This window comes from Salvelinus namaycush, chromosome 4 (genome assembly GCF_016432855.1).
Source record: "Salvelinus namaycush isolate Seneca chromosome 4, SaNama_1.0, whole genome shotgun sequence".
Classification (NCBI taxonomy): domain Eukaryota; kingdom Metazoa; phylum Chordata; class Actinopteri; order Salmoniformes; family Salmonidae; genus Salvelinus; species Salvelinus namaycush.
This window is the reverse complement of record NC_052310.1, coordinates 43175059-43194980: the sequence shown is the minus strand read 5'-3', so window position 1 is coordinate 43194980 and position 19922 is coordinate 43175059. Positions and strand designations below refer to the sequence as shown.

Here is a 19922-nt window from a genome sequence, read left to right as displayed (position 1 = left end):
ATTTTCACATCTGCTTAAATATTTTGCACAGTTCATCTGTAAAATGCTAGTCTAGAAATTAAAGCTTTGGTTGTCTTCCTCTCAGGCTTCCATGTCTTCTCCCTGGACCTCCTCAATGTCCACCTCTTAAACATCAGACTCTGAGGCCTCATCTTTATTGTCATTTTCCAACCTTGTTGAGGATGGATCGTTGAAAGGCTCAAAAAGCCCAACATTTGCACAGTTGGCCACCAATTTTTAAACCCTTGTATTGGTCAGCCTGTCGCGTGCTTTGGTGTGTGTGTTCCCAAACAAGGACCAGTTGCGCTCTGAGGTGGCTGATGTTGGTGGGATTTGGAGGATGATGGAGGCAACAGGGGAAAGAGCCTCAGATCCACAAAGTCCCTTCCACCAGGTATGAGATATGTTGGCACGACTGCCATATTGCATCTCCATCCCAAAGCCCTTGCTTGGAAGTGTACTTCGCCAGACTGCCAAGAACCTTGCCCTCATCCAGGCCAAGGTGGCGAGACATGGTAGTGATGACACCATAGGCCTTGTTGATCTCTGCACCAGACAGGATGCTCTTGTCAGTATACTTGGGGTCCAACATGTACGCTGCGGCGTGTATGGGCTTCAAGCAGAAATCTCCACGCTTTTTGATGTATTTCAGAACTGCAGTTTCCTTTGCTTAGAGCAACAGTGAAGTTGGCAGGGCAGTACAGATTTCTTCTCTTACATCTGCAAGCAGTCTGAACATCAGACAAGATGGCATTGTCTCCCTCAATCCGTGCAATGGCTACTGCTATATGTTTCAGGAGTTTCAGGCTGCTTACCACTCTCCCAAAATACATCATCCTGGAGGATCCTCTTGAATAAAAGCCAGTGGCATGTCATTAGTAAAGATTGAAAAATGTAAGGGGCCTAGACACCTGCCCTGGAGAATTCCTGATGCCCTGTGGAGAGGCTTCCATTAAAGAACACCCTTTGTGTTCTATTAGAATGGTAACTCTTTATCCACAATATAGCAGGGGGTGTGAAGCCATAACACAGCAGACTATGGTCTAACAGCAGACTATGGTCGATAATGTCAAAAGCTGCACTGAAGTCTAACAAAACAGCCCCCCCCCCAATCTTTTTATCATCAATTTATCTCAGCCATTCATCAGTAATTTGTGTAAGTGCTGTGCTTGTTGAATCTCCTTCAACACTGAAAGCATGTTAATTTGTTTACTGTAAAATAGCATTGTATCTGGTCAAACTATTTTTACCCAAAGTTTACTAAGGGTTGGTAACAGGCTGATTGGTCGCCTAATTGAGCCAGTAAAGGGGGCTTTACTATTCTTGGGTAGTGGAATTACTTTTGCTTCCCTACAGGCCTGAGGGAACACACTTTCTAGTAGGCTTAGATTGAAGATATGGCATATAGGAGTGGCAATTTAGCCAATGTGCTTCAATCACTGGTTTACACATCAAAATGACTTGAATTATGCAATCCTGCTTGGACATGTTTGATGAAAAAACGTATTCTATTTTTCTCAATAAAGCACTGTGAATTACTGTATAAGATAATTAATTTAATTTAATTAACTAATTTGTTCTATTGCGTGCCGCCGCAACAACATTGTGGTGCGACCAAATCATAGGCTGGTGCAACCAATTGAAAAAGCTAGTGGAAAAGAAAACATTAGTCTAGAGACCCACCGACCTAAAAATCGATACTTGGGGGTCAAAATATCGATATAATGCCGTCCAAAATAATAGAGCAATATGTAACTAACGATTATTTCACCCATCACTATATATTTGTCATCATGTTTGTTCTTGCTGACAGAAGTGATGAGGTGATGCCATTGCTCACACAAGGGATTTTTATCACATACACGATTGAGACTGATGTACTTCACACAATCACCTCCAAATCGGACGCTTATTTTAGTTGTTTGGAAGGCCGACCCCACAGTTTTCTTTCATTAAAAAACTATCGAAATACACATTTTTGAATCAAGAAACAATGTGTATCAATAAGGATAGAAGCACGCGGCTTCAGGAGACAACCCATTTTCAGAGACCCATTATACTGCTAAGGCAGACAACACAAGCCACTCACTCAAGCATCAAATCTCTTTGGGGGAGCTTGAGCAGAGGTGAGTATTCTTATGCACCTTATCCCTTTTCCAACAGACTGCTATTCACCAAGGTAAGCACCAGAATTACATGTTTATAGTCAACACTTAAGAGGGTGAAAATAGGAAATGTGAAGTATTTACTTTTAAGGGCTGGTAAGAGCATTTCTAGGTCTACTTAGCCTAGGTCTATAGTTACAGACCCATGACGTATAGAGCCCACAACAACAAAACAACACAAACAAATAACAATTCCATATAATCTTAAACTCTATATCTTCACCTAGATATATTGGGTATTTTAGTCTCTCTTGGCTACAGACCCGGTAAGTCCAGGCAGGCAGATGCAGTATAATCAGGTAGGCAGGGAATGGGGATTAATAAAGATAGATCCAGCCGTTGCATGTTCTCTGGCTCTGGGTAGATAAAAGCAATTAGGGAGTCGGAGCACATCAAAGATGAAGGGACTGTTGTTTTTTTATCATGACAGAGGGCTGTTTATCTTCCCCACAGTGGACAGCATGCTAATATCAGACTGCTGCCGACCTTGCTACAAAACGTCTGGACTCTCTGTCTCCCTCGGTCTCTCTCAAACACACACACACACACACACACACACACACACACACACACACACACACACACACACACACACACACACACACACACACACACACACACACACACACACACACACACACAGACCCCTTCCCGGCACAGCGGGAGAGGGGAGAGAAAGGACAGTCAGTCAGTCATGGTAAAGTAGAAAAAAAGCCATCAAATCAAATGAGTGGTACCTCTTTGAATGCTACAACTACTGAGCATCTCCATAATTCTATAAGCCCTTAATGTATTTCCCCTCGCAACAGCAGGGCACTTTGACATCCAAATCACTACTAAAATGACCTAGAAAAAAAGCATGGGGAAAGTGACTCAACAAACTTAGTTGAACTGCACTTGTGCATATTCCACTCTATTCATCCTTGGGTGCAGAGGGCACTCTATTGTGTATCTGCTATGCAGTGAAACACAAGCCTTGACACAGAGGAAAAACACTACAAATAGATTTACCAGAACATTAATAGTACAAACAGTACACTGTGCAGATTAAAGGCACATTAATTAGGACCATTAAATTTAATGTTTCCCATCAATGAGTCCTAAAATTTTATTAAAGGCTAATTCAACAATAATAGGCCTACGCAGGGTGTTTGTTGTTAAATGGTGTATGGGTCAAGGAAGCTAACGACTATACTAAATCCATGAATACTAATAGCTAGCTTTAGTACAGATTAGCTGTGTAATAAAATAACGCCTTACGGAACATTGACCCTTCATAGACTTTGTGAAAACAGATTAAAAGACTAAAAACTATTTTAACGGGGACGCACACACAGCTTAACTTTTTCCACTAGTGGCACTACTACTACCAACTTTTTCAGTTCATGGCACCAGCACGATTTGGTCGCACCAATTTTTCCCAAAAACGTCTTGACCTGTGTCCTTTATTAATGTACATTTATTCCATACAGAACCAGGCTAATAATGACCATCTTTTAAATTTGCCTGGCAAGGGCATGCAAATTTAAAAGACGGTCATTATTAGCCAACTAAAAGCTACCAGTGCCAACTAAAAGCTACCAGTGCCAACTAAAAGCTACTGGCCTGAATGAAAAGAATATTGATGATGCGCGTATCATTTAAATGTTTTCTTTCAATTGTGGGCCGAGCAAGTAGCCTATAATGACCTACCCTCCATTACATTTTACCTTGACAATATCATATTTACATTGATTGTTTGGATAAATAAAACCTTTGCGCAATCTCAAAAGATATGTTATTGTTAGGGTTTTTGAACGGTCACTCTACAGTTTGTAGGGCCCTATAAAACCAGCTTTTTCTTTTGATTAATTCTGCTTTCAATGTAAAACAAATTCCAGGTTTCTGAGTTTCTTGTTTTTTTCAGGTTTTCACTCTCAAAATCATACTGCTATAGAAAAAAATGAAGTCCACAACAATGCTTAAACCACATCAGGAGACCACTTTTGAAATCTGGGAGAATTATTCTAATAATTTTTTTTTAATTGGGGGGGGAGGGTGTAGTTGCCCTTTAACCTCTCTTGGGTACGTGAGACGTTAGCGTCCCACCTCTTCAACAGCCAGTGAAACTGCTGGGCGCCAAATTCAAATACAGAAATACTCATTATAAAAATTCAGAAAACAAAACATATTTTACATAGGTTTAAAGATGAACTTCTTGTGAATCCAACCACGGTGTCAGATTTAAAAAATGCTTTACGGCGAAAGCATACCGTACGATTATTTGAGAACATAGCCCACTAGACAAATCATTACAAACAGTAACCAGCCAAGTAGAAGAGTTACACAAGTCAGAAATAGAGATAAAATTAATCCCTTACCTTTGATGATCTTCATATGGTTGCACTCAGCAGACATTAATTTACTCAATAAATGTTCCTTTTGTTCGGTAAAGTCTCTTTATATCCAAAAACCTCCATTTTGTTTGCGCGTTTTCTTTAATAATCAACAGGCTCAAACGCAGTCAAAACAGGCAAACAAAAAATCCAAATTGTATCCGTAAAGTTCAATAAAACATGTCAAATGATGTTTATATTCAATCCTCAGGTTGTTTTTAGCCTAAATAATCGATAATATTTCAACCGGACAATAACGTCGTCAATATAAAAGGTAAACAAGAAAGGCACTCTCTGGGTCGCGCGCATGAAAAAGCTCTGTGACACTTTAGGGTCCACTCATTCAGACTGCTCTTACTTCCTCATTTTTCAGAATACAAGCCTGAAACAATTTCTAAAGACTGTTGACATCTAGTGGAAGGCATAGGAACTGCAATTTGAATCCTAAGTCAATGGATACTGTAATGGCATTGAATAGAAAACTACAAAAACAAAAACAAAACTACTTCCCGAATGGATTTTTCTCAGGTTTTCACCTGCCAAATCAGTTCTGTTATACTCACAGACACTATTTTAACAGTTTTGTAAACGTTGGAGTGTTTTCTATCCAAATCTACCAGTTATATGCATATCATATCTTCTGGGCCCGAGAAGCAGGCAGTTTAATTTGGGCATGCTTTTCATCCAAAATTCGGAATGCTGCCCCCTACCCTAGAGAAGTTAATTCAAAAGCACACCTAGCAAGATACCTTTGTTTGGCTAGCGATTGATAGAAATCATCATGATATTCTGCCAGGTAGGCCTACTTTGCAGTCAACATTGAATTGGGACGTTTTGCGGGGGAAAGCCTTAAAACGTCTTAAGGCGGAAACCCTAGACAACATCCCCTGAAATGGCAGAGCGCGAAATTAAAAAAAAATTCATATATTCACAAGTGCAATACACCAAATTAAAGCTGAACTTCTTGTTAATGCAACCGCTGTGTCAGATATCAAAAAAGCTTTATGGAAAAAGCACACCATGCAATAATCTGAGTACAGAGCTAAGCAACAAAAACAAGCCATACAGATACCCGCCATGTTGAGGAGTCAGTAAAAGTCAGAAATAGCGTTATAAATATTCACTTACCTTTGATGATCTTCATCAGAATGCACTCCCAGGAATCCCAGTTCCACAATAAATGTTCGTTTTGTTCGATAAAGTTAATCTTTATGTCCAAATACCTTTTTGTTAGCGCGTTTAGTTCACCAATCGAAATTCACAAGGCGCGGGCAAGTCCAGACGAAAGTCCAGACAAAGTCAAAAAAGTTCTATTACAGTTCGTAGAAACATGTCAAACGATGTATAGAATCAATCCTTAGGATGTTTTTATCATAAATCTTCAATAATGTTTCAACCGGACAACTCCTTTGTCTTTAGAAATGAAAAGGAACAGAGCTCGCTCTCACGGCCGCGCGCCTGACTTAGCTCATGGCATTCAGTCAGACCCCTTAGTCAAACAGCTCTTATTCGCTCCCCCTTCATAGTAGAAGCCTGAAACAAGGTTCTAAAGACTGTTGACATCTAGTGGAAGCCTTAGGAAGTGCAATATGACCCCATAGACACTGTATATTCGAAAGGCAATGACTTGAAAAACTACAAACCTCAGATTTCCCACTTCCTGGTTGGATTTTTCTCAGGTTTTCGCCTGCCATATGAGTTCTGTTATACTCACAGACATCATTCAAACTGTTTTAGAAACTTCAGAGTGTTTTCTATCCAGATCTACAAATAATATGCATATATTAGCTTCTGGGGCTGAGTAGCAGGCAGTTTACTCTGGGCACGCTTTTCATCCGAGCGTGAAAATGCTGCCCCCTATCCCAAACAGGTTTTAAGAAATGTTCATTCAAACAGCACATGATAACTGAATTGCACATCACAAAGATTCAACCAAGACTTCAGAAAAAACTTTTTGAATAGCTGGTTGCCATTGCTATTATGAATAAATCTTGATTATAAAAAAAGCTACTTGTTAACCAAAAACTAGTGACCAGCTACCTTTATTTCACTGGCACCCTAGCGACCAACTAAAAATTGGTGTCGCACATTAAAGTTAAACGGTTGCAAATGCGAGTGTTTTGGTTGCAGTTTTGAACCCTGCACACACACACACACACACACACACACAGAAAACACAGTCTCTGACCTCTTCTTGCCGTGGAGATGTCCTCGTGTGCTGTCCGTGTGTCTGTCCCTCCTGTTGGTTGTGTCGGTTTCAGAAAGCCTTCAGAAAGGACAAAGAGAGGGAAACAGTTCAAGGCCAGGGAGATGACAGTTCTTCTAGGTAAGGAGAAACCACCATGGTAAATATTGGCTTTAGCCAGGCATGTATCTGGGCCATGGAGGGCTGCCTCTTAACAGAACTGGCATTCAATGCAAACAAACACACAAAAACACCCACATGGAAGTTTATGAAAGAGAGAGTCAGGGAGAGAGGGAGAGAGGAAGAGCATTGGGTTAACATTTGTTTACCTCTAGCCCACCTAAGCCAGGAATATGACTGACTAGATCAAAGTACTGTGTACTAGGAGTGTGTTTTCTCAATCCTCTCCTTTATCTAGCACTGCACTTACACAACTGATTCAACTAATTGCCAAGGTCTAGAAACCAAATATCTACTGTCTGGTAGTCCTCAAGAAGGGAGGCTGCTATACTGCGTGCAGACACAAGGCGCACACACACAAACAGATCAGGTAAGTTAGGGGAATGAGTGGATCTCCCAAAAAGACCAACAAAGGGAAAGATGGTGAAGGGCTGAAGACTTTTGTTAAGCTACAGGAGGGAAGAGAGTGGTGTGTGTGATATTTCCCAGGTGATCATGTGAAACGTGCATTCTGTCTAGGGGATTCATCAGTGCTCTACCATGCGACTCCTCCCTTTTGTGTGTGTGTGTGAGTGAGAGAGAGAGCGCGAGAGAGATGGGGGAGAAAGAAAAAGAAAAAAGGGAGAGGGAGATGGAGAGAGAAAACAACAGTAAGGCAGAGTGACACAGTACAGAGGGTGGCTCCTTTGTTCTCCACCACCCAGAATCTCCTTTTAATGTTTCATGGAGCTCAGAGAGACAGCAGCCATCTCCTCTATGGAGGGGAGAACAGAGCAAAAGGACTGACACACACACTTGTTCATCTAAAACCACGAAGGCCACACAAACAAATCTTACACTAGACCTCAGTTAACAGGAATTCATAGACAAATACACACGGTCACATGCTGAGTATGTGCGGTATGTCAGAGTCCCGCAGTAGAAGCTGTGCTCCTGCCTCCAGTGGCTATCCTACTATTGATAGTGCAGCTCAAACAAACCCTGGCTATCAGAGCTGGCTGCTCACCAGGATCAATACAGAGGACTGTGGCTCTGGCCCATTCTAACTCACAGCCTCCAACTACCACTTAGAAGAAGAAAGAACAACCTCACTGGTTTCAGAGTCTGACCCTCCTCTTCCTACCTCCTCTTTCTTCCTCATGAGGCCCATTCTTCTTTCCTCCCCATCACTCAATACTCCCCTCCCTTTTTGCTTCCCTCAACCCCTCTCACAACCCCCCTCTCCTCCTCAGTCTCCTCCATGCCCCAGGAATGAGGCGAAGGAGTCTATTATCTATTCAGCCATAAGGCCACTAATTGATTGGCTAACGGGAGTTCCCTCTTCCTCTATCAGTGAGCTACAGTGTACACTGTCAGCAGCCTTTAGAGAAGCAGGCCAACTGGCTGGAAATCACATTCTGGGCCCTTAACTTGGCTGGATCAATCGCCCAACACCGCTAGTAACGCACAACTTCAGTATGCTCCGTCACACACACACACACACACACACACACACACACACACACACACACACACACACACACACACACACACACACACACACACACACACACACACACACACACACACACACACACACACACACACACACACACACAACACACACACACACACACACACACACAAAGAGCACATCCCTGCAGACAAACAGCAGGGTGCCTCACAAAGCCAGACTCAAAGAGCATGGGAAGAGTGTTTTCATCGACTTGCCAGGATCGCACCCACCCACCCGCGCAACACCAGTGGCATTTCCGAGGGGCAATGGGAGTTGGCTGTATATCGATGGGGCCGCCTGCTTAGCGCAGCAGGAAGGCATGGAGGGACCACAGGATGCTGCCAAAGCTCAATGCAAAGCGGCAGCGGCAGAGATTAGAAAATTATAATATTTATTGGTCCTTGTTCAGAGAAAGAGCAATGTCCTTTAAAGCTGAAATATGTAACTTTTTGGGTGACCCTACCATATTCACATAGAAATGGGAGTCTAAGAAGTGGTGGATCTGTTCTAGGTGCGCAATTTCTATGCTTACATTCTTAAGTTTTGTTTCCATCTTTTACTTTCGGTTTTGTACACAAGCTTCATATTGTTGAAAATATAATCTTTTGGGTTATTGAAAATATATTTTAGCGGCTTAGTACAATTACTCTCCACACGTGCTTGTTTTGTCACAAACTGAATATAGGTGAACTATTAGAATTTTAGCAACCATGAAATGGCAGAACGATTTATACATATTGTACCTTTAAAGATGTAGCCGTCTCTTTGACATTTCATTAGCCCGAGCGCTGTTTCCAACTTAGTATACGGGCCTGTTGGTGCTGGCTCATAGGAGAGCAGGGGAGTCAACACAACAGAGATGCCAATCAAACACTGGCGCAGAGAGAGGGAGGCAGAGCGAGCGCGACACACACACAGAGACGTCTTAATTACCATCTACATGCACACACACACACCATCACACAGTAGGAGTATGACAGACAGGGAGGGGAGAGAAGTGACGGGGAGGGCGTGAGCAAGAGTCAGGAGGGGAAGGGGGTGAGCAAGAGAGAGGGGAGATCAATGCAAGATGGCGCCGACAGAGATGGTCCCCTCGCTTTTAGTCCTTAGGAAACAATGGAGTATTTTGTTTTTGATGTATTAATTTTTACATTGTTAGCCCAGGAAATCTTGTCTCATTACATACAGCCCGGAAGAACTATTGGATATAAGAGTGACGTCAACGTACCAACATTATGACCAGGAATACGACCTTCCCGAAGCGGATCCTGTGTTTGGAGCACCACCCAGGACAATGGATCAAATCCCAGAAGCCGATCCAAAACAATGGCGCCGCAGAGGGGGCAGACGGAGCGGCCTTCTGGTCAGACTCCGTAGACGTGCATATCGCACACCACTCCTGAGTATACTACTTCAACATCCAGTCTCTTGACAACAAGGTAGACAAAATGGTTGCCTTCCTAAGAGACTTCAGATTGTAACAGTCCGTTTCACGGAAACATGGCTCTATCGGGATATATATATATTTTTTACCTTTATTTAACTAGGCAAGTCAGTTAAGAACAAATTCTTATTTTCAATGACGGCCTAGGAACAGTGGGTTAACTGCCTTGTTCAGGGGCAGAACAACAGATCTTTACCTTGTCAGCTTGGGGATTCGGTCTTGCAACCTTTCGGTTACTAGTCCGACGCTCTAACCACTAGGCTACCCTGCCGCCCCATATGTTGTTGGAATCGGTTCAGCCACCGGGCTTCACCATGCATCGCGCCGAAAGAGATAAACACCTCTGGGAAGAGGAAGGGCGGGAAAGTATACGTCATTATTAAGGACTCATGGTGTAATCATAACAACATACAGGAACTCAAGTCCTTCTGCTCACCTAGAATTCCTTACAATCAAACCTCCCAAGAGAATTCTCGTCAGTTATCGTCACAGTTATGTACATTCCCCCTCAAGCAGACACCAAGACGGTCCTCAAGGAACTTCACTGGCCTCTATGTAAACTGGAAACCATATATCCCGAGGCTGCATTTATTGTAGCTGGGGATTTTAACGATGCAAATTTGAGAACAAGGCTACCTAAATTCTATCAGCATATGGATTGCACTACGCACGGGGGTAATACACTCGATCACTGCTACTCTAACTTCCGCGATGCATACAAAGCCCTCCCCCGTCCTCCCTTCGGCAAATCCAACCATGACGCCATCTTGCTCCTACCGTCTTATAGACAGAAACTCAAACAGGATTACCAGTGACTAGAACCATTCAACGCTGGTTTGTTTTGATCACGCGGACTGGGATATGTTCCGGTCAGCCTCAGAGAACAACATCGTTCTATACGATGGCTCTGTGAGTGAGTTTATAAGGAAGTGCATTGGAGATGTTGTACCCACTGTGACTATTAAAACCTACTCTAACCAGAAACTGTGGCTGGATGAAGGCATTCACAGAAAACTGAAAGTGCGAACCACCGCATTTAACCATGGAAAGAGGTCTGGGAAAATGGCAGAATATGAACAGTATAGTTATTCCCTCCACAAGGCAATCAAACAAGCAAAATACCAGTCCGGGGACAAGGTGGAGTTGCAATTCAATGGCTCAGACACGAGACTTATGTGGCAGGGTCTACAGGAAATCACGGACTACAAAAAGAAAACCAGCCACGTCACGGACACCGATGTCACACTAATACAGTGCCACCGTCACGGCCCACTAACAAGGACTGCGCCCCCCCAACCCCTCTCCATGGCCGACGTGATAAAACATTTAAACATGTTAACCCTCGCAAGCCTGCTGGCCCAGATGGCATCCCTAGCCACATCCTCAGAGCACGCGCAGGCCAGCTGGCTGGTGTGTTTACGGACATACTCAACCGCTCCCTATCCCAGTCTGCTGTCCCCACATGCTTCAAGATGGCCGCCATTGTTCCTGTATCCAAGAAAGCGAAGATAACTGAACTAAATGACTACTGCCCTGTAAGCACTCACTTCTGTCATCAGGAAGTGCTTTGAAAGACTAGTCAAGGATCATATCACCTACACCTTACCGGCCACCCTAGACCCACTTCAGTCTGCATACCGCCCCAACAGGTCCACAGACGATACAATCGCCATCACACTGCACACTGCCCTATCCCATCTGGACAAGAGGAATACCTATGTAAGAATGCTGTTCATTAACTACAGCTCAGCATTCAACACCATAGTACCCTCCAAGCTCATCATCAAGCTGGAGGCCCTGGGTCTGAACCCCGCACTGTGCAATTGGGTCCTGGACTTCATGATGGGCCGCCCCCCAGGTGGTGAAGGTAGGAAACATCTCCACATCGCTGACCCTCAACACTGGGGCCCCACAAGGGTGCGTGCTCAGCCCTCTCCTGTACTCCCTGTTCACCCACGACCGCATAGCCATGCACGCCTCCAACTCAATCATCAAGTTTGCAGACGACACAAAAGTAGTGGGCTTGATTACCAACAACGATGAGACAGCCTACAGGGAGGAGGTGAGGGCACTCGGAGTATGGTGTCAGGAAAACAACCTCTCACTCAATGTCAACAAAACAAAGGAGATGATCGTGGACTTCAGGAAACAGCAGAGGGAGCACCCCCCTATCCACATCGAAGGAACAGCAGCGGAGAAGGTGGAAAGTTAAGTTCCTCGGCGTACACATCACATACAAACTGAATTGGTCCACCCACACATACAGTGTGGTGAAGAAGGCGCAACAGCGCCTCGTCAACCTCAGGAGGCTGAAGAAATTTTACAGATGCACAATCGAGAGCATCCGTTCAGGCTGTATCACAGCCTGGCACGGCAACTGCACCGCCCTCAACCGCAAGGCTCTCCAGAGGGTTGTGCGGTCTGCACAACGCATCACCGTGGCAAACTACCTGCCTTCCATGACACCTACAGCACCCAATGTCACAGGAAGGCAAACAAGATCATCAAGGACAACAACCACCTGAGCCACTGCCTGTTCACACCGCTACCATCCAGAAGGTGAGGTCAGTACAGGTGCATCAAATTTGGGACCGAGAAATTGAAAAACAGCTTCTATCTCAAGGCCATCAGACTGCTAAACAGCAATCACTAACTCAGAGAGGCTGCTGCCTACATTGAGACCCAATCACTAGCCACTTTAATAAATGGATCACTAATCACTTTAAACAATGTCACTTTAAATAATGCCACTTTAATAATGTTTACATATCTTACATTACTCATATGTATATACTGTATTTTATACCATCTATTGCACCTTGCCTATGCCGCTCATCCATATATTTATACGTACATATTCTCATTCACCCCTTTAGATGTGTGTGTATTTGGTAGTAGCTGGGGAATTGCTAGATTACATGTTAGATATTACTGCACTGTCGGAACTAGAAGCACAAGCATTTCGCTACACTCGCATTAACATCTGCTAACCATGAGTATGTGACCAATAAAATTTGATTTGATAGCTAGAGATGAGGAAAGAAAAGAGGGAGAAAGCTATAGTAGGGGGGAAGGGAGTGAGAAAGAGATGCGAGACAGGAACAGCGGGAGAGAAGGAGGGGGCAAGAGAGAGAGTTCAATTCTATCCATTTTCTAAAGACTATGGGCCGACATGTCGACAGTCTGGTGTTGTTGGCTAAAAGCCCTGTATTAGTAGCCTGGTCTGGGAGGGAATAGGAGCAAAACATGTAGCACCAGTCCACAGCTCTGCCATCTGATAGGAATCATCATGGGGATATGACGCATGAGAAATCTGCTCACAGATCCCTTGAGATTGGAATGAATCGGCCTTTCAGAGGCACTTTATCACACACTACTATATAGAGGGGACTGGGAGGAGGAGAGGAGAGAGAGCGCTAGAACACGGACTCTTTTAAAGAGAAACCATGTTCTGATCTTAGGTCTGCATCCGTAGCCACTAAGAAACCATTCAGTCAGTTCACAATGTACTGTAGATGTATAGCGCTGAAGGTGGAATAATTATCTGCAACTATGACCAATACAAGAGTCAAAAGTCCATTTGAAAAATGCTTATAATCGCTTCAGTAAAATATAGGAGTTCTGTATTTGTGTATCCATTCTATCAAATAGACGAGTTCCCCCTAAAGACCGTGCCACTAGTCCAGCTGCACTACAAATCTTCTGAGGGAGCGCTAAACCACACATCCCTGAGTAAGCACTCTACAGAAATAGTCTCTCTGTTACAAAACATCCTGTTCTACTAGCCAAGTCCAATAAGAAAATGAGTCATTTATGAAGGCTGGCAAACATGTTCTAACTACTAACTAGTACCTACTGTGCAATATCAACACTCTGCCTTCCCCGAATTCAGACTGATGAAATGATGAGGAACATCGGAGAATATAGGCCGACTAACTCCACATTTCAAAAGGGGAATTAGGCAAAGGTGAAATACTGGATGGCTGGAGCTGAATACGTGGAACGGTATCAAATACATCAAACACATGGTTTCCATGTGTTTGATGCCGTTCCAGCCGTTAATTTGAGCCGTCCTCCCGTCAGCAGCCTCAACTGGTCAAATGACGTCTTTAGGCATGTTCGCATTTGTTATTTATTGAGGGTAGTTGTAAATAGAGCATCATAGGCTAGATGGAAAAAGAGGGGGGGGGGGGGGGGCTCATTTAACTGTGGTGCAGCTTGTTTGGTGTTTTGTTCAGATGTTATGCCTTCGCTGAGACTTTTACATTTGTTGAGCCTTTGACTCAAGACAGAATAGAAAGGAGGGCAGAGGGTAGAATGAGGGAGGTAGGCAATGATGACAAAGAGGGAGCATTACAAGAACAGGGCAGGAAAGGGAGAAGCCCATCGGTCAAAAATGAGGAACAGGAAAAGAGGATGTGTGCTTGCCGAATTTAAGCATAAAGACAGACGTTGAAAAAAGAAACTACTTGAGTCACTTTCTTGCTAGGTTGCTCTGGAAGTGCCTCAGAGCGGTACGTTTATACATTACGCATAGCCACTTAAAACAGCTGGACACCAATTGAGACAATCTTGGTTTAAATGTCTCGGCTCTGGGGGGCGAAACAAATGAATTCTCGCTTAACCTCCTACCTCCAGGTCACATAGGTCATTTAAAAAACCGTATGTGGTGTATCTGTATCAGATGTGCCGGAGGATAGAGTAGGATTGGTTTACATGCCGTTTTAGCTTCAGAGAGGATAGATGCCGTTTTAGCTTCAGAGAGGATAGATGCCGTTTTAGCTTCAGAGAGGATAGATGCCGTTTTAGCTTCAGTGAGGATAGATGCCGTTTTAGCTTCAGAGAGGATAGATGCCGTTTTAGCTTCAGAGAGGATAGATGCCGTTTTAGCTTCAGAGAGGATAGATGCCGTTTTAGCTTCAGAGAGGATAGATGCCGTTTTAGCTTCAGAGAGGATAACTTGTGCTGCTGTACTGTCCCTGTGAGTGACTGAATTGTCTATAGCAGAGGCTACAGTATGATGAAGACGGGGGCTCAGGGCTTTAATGGCAGCCCCAACGCCTATGGAAGGAGCTGCCAGCCCTCAACATGTCTATTCAATTATAGAGGAGAGAGAACAAAGAAGGGAGAGAGAGAGACGACACAAAGGAGAGACCTAGAGCTAGATGTTCTGGCAGGCATCTGTAACCTCACTCGCCACAAGGATACAGAAACCCACTCCGACAGAGGCACAGACAAATATCCACAACTTACTGTATGCAGCACACACACACACACACACACACACACACACACACACACTTGTCCAGACTATTGCCACTCGGTTGTCTTAATATGCTCTCATCACTACACCCATCACTTCCACACCGTCACCAGACACCATCGAGCAGTCCTCTCAACAATGGACTGCACTCCTCTGAACTCCTGACCCCAGGGTCATCCTTTATTGACTGTCGTCAGTCCATCCCCTCGCCCTATACAGCCCCAACGCTCCATTATCTCATGACCCCCACCCCTTCTATACAGCCCCCATGGTGCCTCTTCTTAAAGGCCAAACCTGACACCCATACAACATCCCCAATTACATCCCCTGTTCTCCCTCACACACCACTCTAGCCCTGGCCCAAAAACTAGCACACACACACACACGTACAGACAGAGACAGACACCTCGTCAAGGCATTTATCTAAATTTCAAAGAAAATGTACTCCCATCCTCCTCGCAAGTATTTATAGCCAAATGTGGGCACATTCAATTAGGCCCAGCATTTGTGATTCTGAGTACACTTACTGAGAAAAAGACGAGCAAACCTGTGAGTCTGCTCATATAGAGGACGTGAGAGAGGAAAGGCCATGATAGCAGTAGTGGACCATGGGGTGGGGGGGGTGGGGGGGGGGAGAGAGAGAGAGAGAGAGAGAGAGAGAGAGCAAGAAAAGAAAGAGAGACCACTAATGGCAGCTCCTTCACAGCCAGGCTCTATTCATTCACCCCCCCCCCCCCCCCCCCTAGAGAACGCAGCTCATCGATCCACAGGAAAGTTAGCTTCTCCTCTCTCATGACTACGTTCCATTAAACCACATGGACTACTGGCTCCTACAGCTGAAGAAGCCCTTCAACGACCACTTCAACGCATGAACAGAGTCTGTTTAAGAGCATTCATAAGTGCCATTTTAAATGCATTCTCTTCAGTTGCTACCGACTAGGGATATCTTCATGCTCTGTTTTGATGCACTCATCCACAGAGGTCCCAAGGCATTGACTGAAATCCCTTAAGAAGCAGCACTAGTAATCAATGGAGTAGTGCTGAGGGGCAGGGTGCGTCTGTGGTATTTAGTGACTACAGAGGAAGGGCCGGTGTCCAGAGGAAGGTACCCTCGGGAGGCTTCCTGTGTCAACACTGAGGGGTCAGAGGGCACAGCCCTGGCCGAGAGCAAGAGAGCACATCAAAGACAGGGATAACAACCGCCCACACACAACTCACTTAGAACACGGTCAACACATTCAGGCCTAGTGTTATTTCCACCGTTCACTAAATTAGACCCTTTTGCTGATATTAGGGGGGAGAAACAAGTCAATTCAATCAATCAATCAATGATTAAAACAAGAACCCTTATTTCCTCAAGCACGCAGTAGCAGCAATAATTCTCAATGGTAAAGCAGAAGACACTAACAGTTCCGTCAAATCCTAACAAGCACCCTGGAGTGTTCTCCAAATTAACACTAATCCCAAAACCCCTTGAAACAACATGAAATAAAAAAAATATTAAAATCCAAAACCACAGGGCATGAGTCTCATTTTCCCCTCTCACTCGGAGACAAAAGGTACTCTTGAAGCAATTCTAAAAACGAGGGCATCACTATTGTGGCGTGTGTAGCTGAATGACAATGACAACGCTGGAGGATAGAGTCAGTGAGGGGTGGAATGTCACCTCCCCTTTTGGAAACAGCGGTCTGTCTGAGGACCTGAGTACAGCTGTAGCAGAGAGACTAGTGATCTGATGAACGCGGACATGACAGTCAGCCGCACACATCGCATGTGATTAAAGCACATCCGGTGTCATTCAGACAACTTACTTGCAACACACGCAGCAAATGAGTACCGTGCAGGCCTATATCCGGCTTGTTATAGCATGAGCACGCACACATGGTTCATACATGCAATGATAACATGGGCTCGCAACTCACAAGTCCTCGGTTTTTCCTATCTCCCGGCAGAGGCTCAAGCACGCACATGCACAGCACACACTAAGCACACGCACAGAAAGTTAGCGGCTAGAGCCAGGTCCTCTGGCAGCAGAGGTCATTTAGAGGAAAGATGAGACAGGGATCGGAGGGAGGGAGGGATAAATAATGATGGAAGGCACATCTGTTTGGCGACAGCGACATGGCCACTCAGGTGGAGCATCCAGCAGCTCTTGAGAAACCTGCCACTTCACACAGCCTCTGGCCCAACACACAGTCACACACGGCTATAAATCTTTGATGAATGATCACACATACACACACCTCTAGATCCCAGAATAGATGCAGGGAGTCTTCACCTACCATAAACAGAAATGGGCGTGACAAAAACAACTAATTTGGAGGCTTTGATCATTAAAAAATGACTTAGTCCAAACAAAAACAGACGCCCTCTGAGGAAAATATGTTCTGTTGCTGTATTATGGAGGTTTCTATTCCACATGCAATACTGTGCAAATGTCCTACATACAAATCAATGAGACAAAGAAGGGCTGCTTTTATTTTTTATTTCACCTATATTTAACTAGGCAAGTCAGTTAAGAACAAAATTGGGCCAACTGAGCGCCGCCCTATTGGACTCCCAATCACGGCCGGTTGTGACACAGCCTGGAATCGAACCAGGATCTGTAGTGACGCCTCTAGCACTGAGATGCAGTGCCTTAGACCGCTGCGCCACTCGGGAGCCCAAACCAATCCCACGTCTCTGCTGTGCTGACCTCAACTGGTCAACATTCCAATGGGAGGAAAAGACCGATAATGCTGACTGATGGCTTTTTACTATAAATTGAGCATTGTTTGAGCCCTCACAGGGATGGGCTAGCTAGTCCCTTTGCAATTACCTTGACCTATTGAAAGCCTTACCCCCTCCTGCACAGTGTGGTTAATCTGAGTTTTAACTCTCTGGGATAATCTGTCCTTATATGCACTGCCCCTAGGTCAGCCCAAGGACACCAGCTCACTGGCTTAACACAGATCACAGAGAGGGGAAGTGGCTATTCTGGCTACCATCAGACACAGGCTGGAAGGACCATATGCTGATATCTAAAGCACTGGAATTATCAGTGATCGACCCTGTGGAGAGATCCACAATCAGAAATCCCCTTTATTCTTATGCTTTATTTTACCTGGTTAGTCTCACTGAGATTAAAAGTCAATTTTGCAAGCGAGACCTGGCCAATAAAGGAACACATAAAATTTCAAATAAGGCTGTGACAGGTCCTGGAATTTTTTATGACCGTAATCGGTCGGACAAATGGCCGCGGTCACCATTTCTTTGAATAGCAAAAAATATATAAACTCCTCTGCTACTGACTGCATGGAGGAGGGTGTTGCTTAGGACTTGTTTGCAACAATACCTTGCTTGTTTCAGCAAGGAGAAACAAAGTTTCACCAGTCAGCTGTCTGTACACCCCCCCCCCAAAACAGTTATGACAGTGTATTATTTTCTTCATCCATAATTGTCGGTTACATGAGTATACAGTAATTGTGCCAGCCCTAGTTTCAAACCTGTACAACATAAGACTAAAAGCACTACAGTATAAAAATAAAAAATGTACAAAAAATTACAGGCAATTTTCCATCAGATTTTACCCTAGTTTTTAAATAATTCAAGGAGACCTCTTGATTTTCTTGTTTTTTGGATTATTATTGTGTACTTGTTTGAAATGTGTACTGCATTGTTTGGAGCTAGTAACGTAAAGCAATTCGCTGCACCTGCTATAACACCTGCAAAACTGTGTATAAAACCAATACACTTTGATTAGATTTGATTTCAAGTCCTTTGTAGCTCATTCCAAGTAGAGGGGGGAGAGTAGTGGAACGTTTTTTTAACTAGCTCTGTACGGGCCTTAGGCACCGTCAAGGAGATACAGTCCTGTCCTGTGAGTGTGGGAGCATCGTGTGAGTGATTCTGAAGTGAGAGATTAGGAAGTCTCAAACAGCTTGATGTTAGCACGGGCCGTTCCCTATCACTGCCAATTTCAGACAGGCCTACAGGCACAGGACTGGCCCAGTTGTCTCTGTTAGTCTGGCACATCCTGTGTCTGCATGTGTAATGGGTTGCCTAGCTAGCCTGAGTGAGTGTGATGATAATCCAGTGGCATGCCAAGATTGAGGAGGGAATTAGCTGTATGGATGACATGCAAGAGACAGAAGACACAAGGAAGGCCTCCATCTCGCTCTAGTGAAGCCATTAAATGGGGGAGGATGGCAAGAAGGATATGGGGATGAAAAAAGGGGAGGATGAGGCTTGCTCTAAATCCTCCCCAGGGTTGCTTTCCCCCAGTGACTATATGTATTTAATAATGACCAAACAAGGCCTTCCCGCTTTACCAGGAAGATTAGTGATAATCTTGGTTAATGCTTTGACAGAAATAAAAAATTAAAAGAGAGCGAGAGAGAGAAGCGTTTCTTAGATCTTCAGCAGTAGTGTTCCCGCTGCAGTCATTTATGGTGCTGCACCACAGCAAAATCATCGCCACAACAGCAAAAAAAATATGCAAATGATCACATATTTATGCCAAGGCGAACTTTGAAGACACTGGAACAGCACACATTTACTTTTCCTCTGTAAATAAAACGAGTAGGCCAAATTAATAGAAGAATCAGACAAACCCATAGTAGAATAGTTTATCCATTTACCTAGTGGGCCTGTTGTGTGTTCTTTGCGAGAGAAGTAATACCACAGGTAGAGAAATATTTCAATGATGATCAATGGAAACAGGACGCACTTGAGCTCTTCGAGTCTCATAGGAAAGGGTCTGAATACTTAAGTAAATAAGGTATCTGTTTTTATTTTTTAATAAACTTGCAATTATTTCTAATAACTTGTTTCACT

At 44.1% G+C, this 19922-nt stretch overlaps 1 protein-coding gene across 5 annotated transcripts in view; it reads right to left on the bottom strand.

Annotated features, from left to right (window-relative positions):
• LOC120046552 (bifunctional heparan sulfate N-deacetylase/N-sulfotransferase 2-like) overlaps nt 1-19922 on the bottom strand; it is a 213384-nt gene that overhangs the window by 64302 nt on the left and 129160 nt on the right. For all 5 annotated transcript variants that reach the window (XM_038991893.1, XM_038991890.1, XM_038991894.1 and 2 more), the window contains one exon: nt 6729-6806. The gene's annotated coding sequence lies outside the window, so the exon portion shown is untranslated. The remainder of the gene's footprint in view (nt 1-6728; nt 6807-19922) is intronic.